This window comes from Anarhichas minor, unplaced genomic scaffold (genome assembly GCF_050575085.1).
Source record: "Anarhichas minor isolate MPS153535 unplaced genomic scaffold, ASM5057508v1 ptg000045l, whole genome shotgun sequence".
Classification (NCBI taxonomy): domain Eukaryota; kingdom Metazoa; phylum Chordata; class Actinopteri; order Perciformes; family Anarhichadidae; genus Anarhichas; species Anarhichas minor.
This window is the reverse complement of record NW_027466491.1, coordinates 7655279-7666724: the sequence shown is the minus strand read 5'-3', so window position 1 is coordinate 7666724 and position 11446 is coordinate 7655279.

The window sequence follows — 11446 nt, the reverse complement described above, 5'->3', positions numbered from 1 at the left end:
AGGAAGGTTTTCACTGCACTTAATCAATTTGTTAGAGTAAACCTCGGCTTCACGGCGCAGCATGGCGACAGAGGACACTGAACACAAATACGAGACGCGGAGATGCACAAGGGGAAAGGCTATGACTGCGACGACTGAAGGGCCTATGGATCCGTGTTGGGAATCGGCAAAAAGGTCCAGAAAACCAACATTTGAAAGGGAGAGTACGGATAAACGGGTTCATTTTTGAGGGATTTGTGAAGAACATGACACAGCTGCACTACTGCGATTTTATATGCTAGGAACTGAGGCTGGACATGTTAACTGATAACACCATCAGTATCAGATCAGCTTATATTAATGTCACATTTTCATTATTTAGCTGACTATTGAGCTAATTACTCACAACGCAAGTTGACTAAAAATGGCAACCATACATTCTGTTTGAATTTGGAAGATTTGTTGCAAGATGAATCACCAGTTCACAGTAAAACTCTTCCATGGGAGTAAAATGTATTTAATCCGAGTCAGATTTTCTTGCCCTGATGTAACTAAGCGACCAAGAACAAAGTCACTTAAAAGGCATTTCCTTGAACGATGAATACAGCGCGAGTTTTGGGTTCTCGCTTCATGGGTTGGTTTCTTCGCCACAAGTGCAAAGAAACATCTACCTTCGTTTTTGAGACAAATGAAGAAGAGGGTTGTGTTTGAAGCTAAATGTTTCAGACTTGTGCTTCTATTTGTCAATAAAACGGCAATTTAGCAGTTAGACATCGACACTATACAATAAGTGGTATTACAGTATATAGTACTTGGAAATCAGCCAGGGCCATTTTACTGTTACCCTGATTCAGACTCACACTCTCTCTCTCCAACACACACACACACACACACACATTTTTACAATGGGTTACCCAGACATCCGCTGGGCAGGGAGGAGGTGTCGCCATAGCAACTGGTTCTCAGCGAAAGCGTCTGGTCATCTGGCTTTCTGTTGGGAGGAGTACACTGGCACAGCACTGTGGTGGGTTTGATGAACTGACACAAGGGCAGAGATTCATTCATCAAATGTGAGCGGAGAAAATTAAATAAATCAAAGGCCGGGGCGACAATCCAATATGATAATTTAACGGCTTTCAATGGAATAATGTGATGAAATCATATGCTGCGATATCGTTTTTGAGATATGGAATGACATATAGATTTCAGAAGACACGCGTAGCTCAGAGTTCAAGAAGTAGACCCTGAAGGAGTGGATGAATGGTGCATTCGTGTGACCTGCATCTCAATTATTGTTCTTGGCAACGAGTGAAAACGGTGTCGTTGACTACATCGCAGCCGCGTCAAATTAATGCAGCAGAGTAAAGCAAAGCACTTCATCATGGAGGACATAAATTCCCTGGCCGGACAGATTTACATTGATTGAGCACACTGAGATGAGCTGAACACGCCCCTCGAGGTAATAAAGTGCCACAGTCGATCACCCATCAGACTCTTGTCACAGCTGTATCGCTGCCACCGCGGCCCATCAGGCAGGTTTCCCTACAAGCTGTCCAGCAATATGTGGAAGCCTGCAGTGTGAACTGAGGGGAACGCAAAGACACGAAGAGGAAGACGAATTTTGGAGATGGCATACATTTGTGGTGGGCAATAGTTGATCCCCATTGGTAGGGTGAGTTGTATTACCATGCAAAAATAATTTTGCAAAATTCTGTTTTTATAAAGGGGTCTTATTTTGGGTAACTAAAAGGGTATTATTTTAGCCATCTCTGAGGGGGTAAGAAGTCTATCCCATTCTCTAGTTGGGGTGGGGAGAAGCCCCAATCTCACTGTTTTCTGCTGCTTTTTATGCTGATCTAAGGCTGGCACCTCCTTCATTTCATGCGTCACTCACACATGAGTCCTCCTCTTTCTAGAGCTGACAGAGAATGTAACTGGTGGTAACTCGTTTGATCCTGCTAGAACCAGAAGCACTGTAAGGCTCAAGTGACTATTTTAAACAAAGTGTCTAACTCTTAGTGTCTAACTCTTAACTTATATGTTAAATCACAGCTATCATAAAACAATTCACATTATGATGGTTATAAAAAGTGTAAACATGCTATATGTTGTGCTGGTTATACTTCGAAATCAAAAGGGTTAACGGTTATAATAGCTATACTTTTATGCTTTCATACTTTTCTACGATATTTCTACAGTACATAGACAGATGAGACAGAAATGTAAAAGAAGCCATGTTGTTGCATTTTTGCTGTAGGCTTCACTGAAAATCTGACACCACGGGTTCTTTAGCCTGGAGACAAACAAGAAAGGCAGCGATTCAAAGCCGCCTTTGGGTTTTTGAGGTCTTTCCATTATCTGAAGTGTAAATAAACACCACCGGCTCTGTAGCGTGGCGATACAAACCCCCACTGTCCCGAAGCCAAAAGGCAAAGAACGGGGGTTAAAAAAAAAAAACATTCAAAAAACAATTCATCATCCCCGTCTGACTCTGTGGCTCCCAGAATGAAATCTCTCTTTCTCTAATCTCTTTCTTGCCGTTTCCTTCTCTCGTTTTTCTCTCCGCTCACAGACATGCATCCTGGGTGTCTAGAACCCTGGACAGACATTCATACTTGTCTGCAGGGTAAACTATATTGAGCTCTGGCTCTGTAACAATACAGTGCGTTTCTATTCTCTGGTAAATTGATCCCTTTTTATAGGAGAGAAATTGGTCAACTTATCAATTGGTAAGAATGCTTTTGTATTACTATGTCCTCGGTAGATCATTCACCGGCACTTCAGGCTCCATTTTAGGTCGATTGAGAGACATAAGTAAGGTTTTTCCTGCCCAGTAGTGCAAAATGGAATTGATGTGTCCTCATGGAATCGAGTTATTGACCGCCACAGTGTGAAAAATGTAAAATAATAATTTCACCACATTTCCTTTATTTCAACAAACCTCCTGATTCCTTTTTAGTGACATCAGGCCAGCTCTTCTGATTGGCTCTTCAACCTCAAAGCCTGATATTCTCAATGTAAATCTTTCTGTCATGTTGCTGCTGTGCTGTACACTTCATCCAGTGAGAGATGACTCACACAGTAGAGCGTGAGTCATCAGAAATGACTCACATCAAAAATAATGAATACGATTAATTGATTAGTGGACTGCGCTCATTTGTCGTCAATTTACTTTGCTGTCATGCGCGGCACCCTGAGTTATGGCTGTAATTGTCATATCTAAATGTTTGTTCTGTTTTGAATTCCGTCAGATCATATCAATGTCATCCGTCGTTACAAGAACCTCAGCGTTGCACCGACACTGATGCGTCCACGAGGTCTCTGTTCTCTAAATATTCCTGCAAACCTAAACCATCATGTTCAACTATGTGTTATGCCTTGTTGTCGCTTTAAGTCAGCCTTCCATTTTATATGATCTTATTTTAGAAATGTTAAGGTGTCAGAGACATATTTTCAGCTGTAGTCTATGTACATATTACATGAAGACCATGTGATTTGGTTGAAAGCCCTGTCAGTGGACCTTGAGTTGGAATTGCTTTAGTATTTCTTTGTGACACTGCCTGGGAGATATGCTTCAAATAAATTGGATCCATTTTAATATTTCAGCACTCCTGTATATGAAGTTCCCATCATGCATTGTGTTCCTCACAGGACTCCTTAAGGAATTTACGAGAGCATTAAAGCCTGAATAACCCGCTGTGTCCGTTCCATTGCAACACAATAAATTACTCGTTACATCTCATTCGATATTGATTTGGTCTGAGTAAAACTGCAATTACATCCTATTACTTACCCTGTGATGGACTGTGGGGTGGCACTCTTGTCTCTGCTAACCTGTTCTTATGCTGCCAATGCAAAGCTGTGGCGATGAGCTACTTATAATGTTATTTTTCTGGCTAGGTGTACATATGTTCTGTCAAACACAACACTACAAACGGGCTTAATGTGTTGGGTAAGGTGTTTATTAGCAAAGAGGACAGATACAATCTGGCTGTCCAAACAAACTTGAAGTGTAGTTCACAGTTTTCCATTTTCTTTTAACACGATTTTAAATGCTTATTTGTAATTTGTCTCAGTAGCGATTCACGGCAAGAACACACAGAGAGACAGACGGATCATGACGGTCGTTGTTTTGTGAATCTGGCATCTTCATCATTGAGCTGTCATTACTGCAGTGTCTTTGCAATGCATTTCCTATCATCTGTCAATGAAGCACTGGAGAATCAGATTAACATTTATCTTCACATTGTTTAACGGAAAACATTCCTCCTACATACCAGTACCATGATATCTCAGACTCAAGAGAAGATCTTACGTAATATCTGTTGTAGTTAAACTGTGTGAACAGTTAAAGATTTCCATTTTGAGGGTGTGTTTTGTCTGCTTCCTTGCTGGTCCAGAGATTCGTGATCATTCTACCATGAACTGGTAGTTTCCTAACCTGAACCAAGTAGACATTTTTGTACCTTCTGCCAAAAGGCCTGAACCACATTGGTTACCAAGACCTTCACAATCCCTGAACTGAGATTGATGAAGAGAAACTGAGGTAATTCAATCTAAAAGCAACAGAATCACATTACATAATATCATTACTAGTTTAAAAGACACCATTCCAGCTGTATACATCAAATAACCATAGTGATGCACTAAAATGGGTCGTTTATCACCATACAGCGACTACTGGTCTAGCATGTGACTGGGTGATAAATGACTGCTTTCAGGGGCACTGAAGAGGCCAGACGTCATTTATTTTATTTATTTATTTAATATATATATATATATATATATATATATTTATATATATATACATATACATACACACAATATTGCATGGCTACACGGATACTGTTATATGTGCAAGAGCAATATATTGCATGTGATTTACGACATGTTACATATTGGATCCCTCTCGCATTGTAAATACTCCGGGCACCACAACTGTGAATTATATGTCAACCCAACAGCAGGAATCAGAAGGAAGTTGCTTACATGAAGTAAAAACATGTTTAATATCCTGCACCATTGATACAGTAGATTGAATTATGAGCGACCCACATATAGCCCTCGAGACCTTTGAGTAAATGTCATGAAGTTTAAATAGATCTCGAGGATGTGAAACGCAGCCAAAGCTAAATATGAACTCAGGATGAGCTTCTGTTCCGTCTCATTTGATTGGCTGGAATAACGCAGTCATGGGTGCTAAAACCTTTTCGTCAGCCCCTGACGTCCAGAAAAAACAACAACAAAAACAAACGATACACCACCCAGTGAGGGCAATAATCTGTTTACTGCCCTGTGGGTCTGACCCAGCAGATGAGGCAGATGGATGGCAATTGCGGGACGTCTCTCTCCGACTGCGGAGGCTCAGCCAAACCGGGGGAGTGAACGGTGCTCGTTTCTTACCTTATCTGCCCAGGTGAACCGTAAAAGCCCAAACTGCTGGAGATGGACTGCTGAGAGAGGGAAGGATAAAGAGATTCGCCCTTTTGAGCACAGGGTTGCTCTGTCTATCTTTCACTGTTATGTTCAAATTCTAGGCTAAGACTTCTTTTAAGGCGAGTTCCCTCAGCAGGTGGGACAGCCGACGGAGTAACCACCGTGTTAGGTGCGAACTACTTCCCCGCCTAGAAACGGGGCAGGAGCCGCTCACGCTACAGTAAGTCTTTCTCTCCAGGGCCGAACTGTAATTATCTCCGCCAGAAGATTATGCATTCAGTCATGTGTGTGCATCTCTGTGTCTGTCTTTCTGTCGACGACTAATCTTGCATCTTGCATACTGCTGGAACCCATCAGCCTAATATTTGTGTGTGTGTGTGGGGGGGGGGGGGGGGCAATTGTGGTTTGTATTCATTCAAATCACACATAACAGCAGTGGTCGCCGCAGACACACCTGGCGGAGATGTGCACTCGGACTGCCCTGTAAGCTGCCTAATTAAACAGCAAGCTCCAGTACTCTGCAGGCACCTGGCGATTTGTTGTTTTCTGTCCAATATCGCCCAACCCCATCCATCATGCCTCATGTATGTCATCTAATGTAATGATCCTCTTCCCCTCACCCGACAATATTTATAATTGAAACACTCTGTAAGGCGAAGTGCGTATGTGTGTGTGTGTGTGACAGAGTCAGAGCAATAACAGATGGGCTGTCGGGCATGACCTGGATGCTAAAAAGCAACATCCTGAGTGCCATTTCAAATCTTGTATTGATGTGTGGAAGTTTTTCCATCATTTGATTTTGATTTATTAAAGCCTTATGGCATAGGGGGGGAAACGCCCTGCTTTGATAAAGGGTAAGTTTGTTCGGCTATTTCGGTAAAACCGCCACTAAAGCACAATCTCTACTGAAATGACACAGGTCTAAAGGGTGAGTCCTGCTTTATTACCTCATCTTGAGGAGGGTACCTGTGTCATTTCAGAAACACATATAAAACCCATGAGGTCAAGTTAACGAATCATGAAACTCCCATTAAATCTAGATCAAGACTTTCTCTCTGCACTAACTTATGTCTAAACCCTCATGTCCAAACCAACACTAAATTAAATGTCTACAGGGGGCACTTTGCAGCCTGTGCATGCAACTGATTATCAATTATAAATATACAACCCACTTCCTCTTTAGCCTCACTAGAATTAACTATAAAAAAGACCAAACTCAGACAATTAAAAAATAATAAAGTCAACTACAAAAAAAGTCTATGGACAACATGGCGAGCGCAAGAATAATTATTAAACCACATGTATTAAAGAACCCGACACTTCTTATAGAATGAACAGCAGAATAAACATCACCAAAGCAGCCAACACAGAGATGTGCACACAATATAAAACTATAAACTCCACAGCAGCTGCAGCCCACAGAAGCGTTATGCACTCATCTGAGCAAAAAGAAAACACTCTAAATGTATGCTTCTGTATTGTATTCAATGTATTGGTTATTCAGTGTGGCTCTGTAGCACACTGTGCCAAAGCACACTGTATATAATCCATCGGGCTTAATCATAATAACGAGAAAATTTCGCAGGAACTTTTGACAGTGTGGCTTCTACTGCCCGTCGCAATATATATATATATACACGCCAATGTTACCGGTAGTAACTAGACATGTATTTTCAAGGTACACCACCTGCTCTGTGTGTTTCACTGCGAGAGAGATTTAGAGAATACAATGGTTGTATTGTCTTGTTTGATTACCATTGCAACAGGAAATTAATCAATGAACGACTCAAAGAATTGTTTTTAAAGTGCATTATCAATGCATCATGCATAACTACACCCAACCCACTGACAAGTAACCACTTGGGCTTACAAGTAACCACAAATTCATACAAGGCAGGACCAGAGTGCAGTGTACACATTTTAATAGAAACTAAGTCACTAAGTCATGTCGTGCTGTAAAAATCACAATAGTCTGTGGCCCCTTTTATCTTTTTGCGGAATCTCTGTCCTGCAGTTGGACTGTCTAACTGAAGACCAATCAGCTTCACTGTCGTCCATTTTGCTCGGCTGTCACTATGTTGGCAATCGTTCCAAAAGTTCCATTAACGATGCCATCCTCCACATCCAGGTTTCTGATCATCATAACACATACTCCCTGTGCGGCTTGTATACAATCAGGTAAATCTCTGTTTGTGCCACTGATGCATCCTAGCCGCATTATTTCCCCTGTGGTCGGGTCTTTTGTGTAGGCCTCTGCCTCAACCTTTACAAAGTCAGAGTGGAGGGCAGCTACGGTTGCAGAGTTCTGCGCATCAACCTTTTTGTTTGTTGCAAATATATGTAGGACATTGAGTGGAGAGTCTTTGATGTCAATGACAGCCTGGGTGAGCAAAGCTCTGTCATTGTCGCTGAGTGCATCGGTCTTTTGCTTTACCCTCATCCTGTTCAAAGGTTCTGCGAAAGCAAGGTCATCTTTCTGGCGCATGATCTGTGTCAGGTTGACCATTTGAAAGTTGTCTTTCCAAAGGTCAAGCACATCCTCCTGATACACGCATAGTGGTTTGGCTTTACCAAGGGGTGGCAGTTGGTAGAAGTCTCCTACTGCGAGGACAGACATCCCTCCGAAAGGTTTCTTGTTGCCTTTGATCTGCTGAAATCTCCAGTGGACATAGGAAAATAACTGTTTGGAAACCATGGATATTTCGTCTATTATGAGAATTTCCGCATTGGATAGTGCAGCTCTCACTTCATCTAGTGCATTTCCAAGTCCTTGATATGGTGGTTTCAGACTTCTTGGCAGTTTAAGAATAGAGTGCAAGGTTTTCCCAGAGATGTTGAAAGCTGCAGTGCCAGTAAATGCAGTCAGTAGCACAGCAAGCATGGACATGTCTGCTTGGTTGCAGAGTTGGCGCAGAATCTTGGTTGCTTCCTCGAATATGCACTTGATAACATGAGATTTTCCACAGCCAGCTCCTCCGGAGACAAAGTAGAAGAACTGTTCAGGACGGTGGCCCAACACACACTTGAGACACCATTCACGCACATCATAGAATATGGAGGCCTGTGTTTCATTGAGGCTTTGGTACAACTTTCTCACAAAGTCCAGGCTCAACTTTGGTGCCTCTATTGCAGGTACAGCTCCACTGTCCCCACGATTGACTTGGTAGGCTGGTACATTGTCTCTCTCATAGTCATCGTTTGGATTTATAGCCTCAAGATCGGCGACACACTCCAAACGATCCACTTCAACTTCGGGTGCAAAAGTGTTCCATGCATTAATCGGTGGGCCTTGCCGTCGAAGCTTTTCCAGTGCCTTCTCCATTTCTTTGCCATGCCCTTCATATTTCTTCTGTACCGCATCAACCAGGTCTTTTACATTATAGCCCCACCTGCGACCATTTTTGTAAAACTGCTCATATGTTGGGTGTTCGGTTCTCAGCTCGTCATTTGATCAGTGTGGTAAATAAAGTTTCAGCAATCGCCTGTAAAACTTTTCTGGTTCTTTCTTTTCCGAGAAGCGGGGGAATCTGATAACGGCAGGTTTTCCCACAGTTCTTTTTTGAATGCGTCCTGTGTCATGCAAAAGGGGAAGGGCATTTTTGCCTCGAGTTTGCTGTCCGTAGAGAGTCCTGTACTGTGAAGCAAACTTCGCCAAAGGCATATATTCAAACTCGGGTGTTTCAGGTCTTTCTGCGTATTTCTCTGGTAATCCTGACATCCAGATTTCCTCTGCATCTGGTGCCATTTCCTTTAACCTGCTCATGGGAAGACTCATCTTCACTGCGTCATCATCAGTCTGTATGAAGACCACATTGCGTGAACACTTTTTTAGTGGCAAGCTGCATGTTCGTGCCACAGACTCTTGAGCGCTGTCTTCATTATTGTCTGGGTTGTGGGCTTCTTCTTGTTCTTGTGGAATAGCTGAAGAAATCTTTAGCACCTCAACCTTTCTAGTATGTGACTTTCTTTCCTGGGCTTGAGCAGGCACAACCAAAGAGATCTTTGAAACCTCGACCTTGCTCTCTGTAATTGGTGCAACAATCCTTTTTTCAGGTGGTGGTGGTGGTGGTGGTACAGCCATAGCTGTCTGTGTGATAGTCACATCAGCTGGATGTTGACTGGAAAGGTTGTATTCCAATATATTATTTCATTGGGCAAGAAAAATTCAATCAATATTTGTGAACATGAGCTACAAAGCCAAAAAAAAGCCAGAAAACAGGGAAGTTAATTCTCATTTCTTTTTTTAATACCAAAATGAGCTTTATTCAATTTTAGTGTTCTCAGTTCTAAAACAAACAAAACAATGTACCCAGTGTCATCTATAACATCCCAGTTAATTGTATATGAAGCAGTTCCAGATTTTATACCCTATGACACCACAAATTTGAGTTTTAGCAGTCTAGTTTTGTGATTTGAGAGAGTTGTTGATTTTTACTAAAATGTTAGATCGTCTTTGCTATAAGAATAAAATCATCATCCACCATCCAGAAAGGTCTCTGCTATGGAGGTGTCTGTGTTTCAGCAATCTGATAAAACATGATAAAAAGTTTATGAACCGCAAGACATTGACCATTATATCCTTGCGGTAGCCTCTGTTTTGATGACACATGATAGCAAATTCAATCATTCAAGTTTAAAATGTCAAACATTGCAGTCACTTGAAAATGAATATTCAGTTCTACAAATAGATGTACATGTGTGGGGAAAGATACCCTACCTTTTTAGCTGGAGAACTGGAGCAGGGGGGTGCGTCATCCGCCCCATTTCAAATTAAAAGCCCCACAGAATGAATTCTAACTGGAATGCTTGTGATGAAGCCTCTCATTTTAGTGTCAAATATTAACACTAACCCTAAAGCAAATGTGATTATAAACATGAACACCCCCAAGCTCACCCATATACAGCCTAACACGAGTAGCCTTAGCCTAGTTTGACGACAAGCCTATATGATCATGAGGTCACAATGCACACAAAAGTGTACTAAATCAAACACAATTGATGCAAAATGGCTACATGCTGGTGGATCTTGAGCTAATTCTTTTTATTTTTAGTTAAGGAAAAATAATTATTCCATGAATTAAGATAAAATATGAAGTGAAAATATCAAACTCACTATGCAAGTAAATTAAGCATTGTTTATCCACCCACTCCCACAGACAGTCAAACAGATGCCAGCAGAGTCAGCAGCAACACAGAGACAGAGTTCCCTTCCAGCTGTGTTTGAAAGCCAGCGGAAATATGAGAGAGGCTCAAAAGATGCGAAGAGGTTAAACATTAATATTAATGCCATTTGTTAAGTGTTCAAAAAGCTGGGCAGGAACAAGCTGGTAAAAAAGGGAACCGTACAGATGTTTTATTTATTACTATTATAGATAAATATACCAGTATCGTATCGTATTTGTGGTATTGTATCGAATTCTGGTATCGTATCGTAAGTATCGGGTATCATGATACTTATGGCAGGTATCGTATCGAAGTCATAATTTTGGTATCGTGACAACCCTACCTGAAAGTGAATGCAATAAAATTCTACACAGACAGCAAAGTTGTGTTAGGATACATAAACAATGAGAGAAGAAGATTCTACGTCTATGTGAGTAATCGCGTACAGCGTATCCGACAGTCAACACGGCCAGAGCAGTGGAGTTATGTTCCCTCCGAGTTAAACCCAGCAGATCATGGGTCACCAAGGCAGAGATTGTCATCATAAAGTGTGTGCAACATGAAAGCTATTCAGAAGAGTTGAAATGCATTAAGTCAAACTGTGACCGCTCCAAAACCAGCCGTCTTCATAAACTTCGGCCAGTCATTGGCAGTGAAGGCCTGCTGAGAATAGGTGGACGCATCGATCTGGCACAACTAGAAAAGTGTGAAGCCAATCCTATCATTATCCCAAGCCGTAACCACATAGCAACTCTGCTCGTCCGCCACCATCATGAATGTGTGAAACACCAGGGCAGACACTTCACTGAAGGTGCAGTCCGTGCCAGTGGTCTGTGCATAGTAGGAGGAAAACGTCTCATCAGCAGCT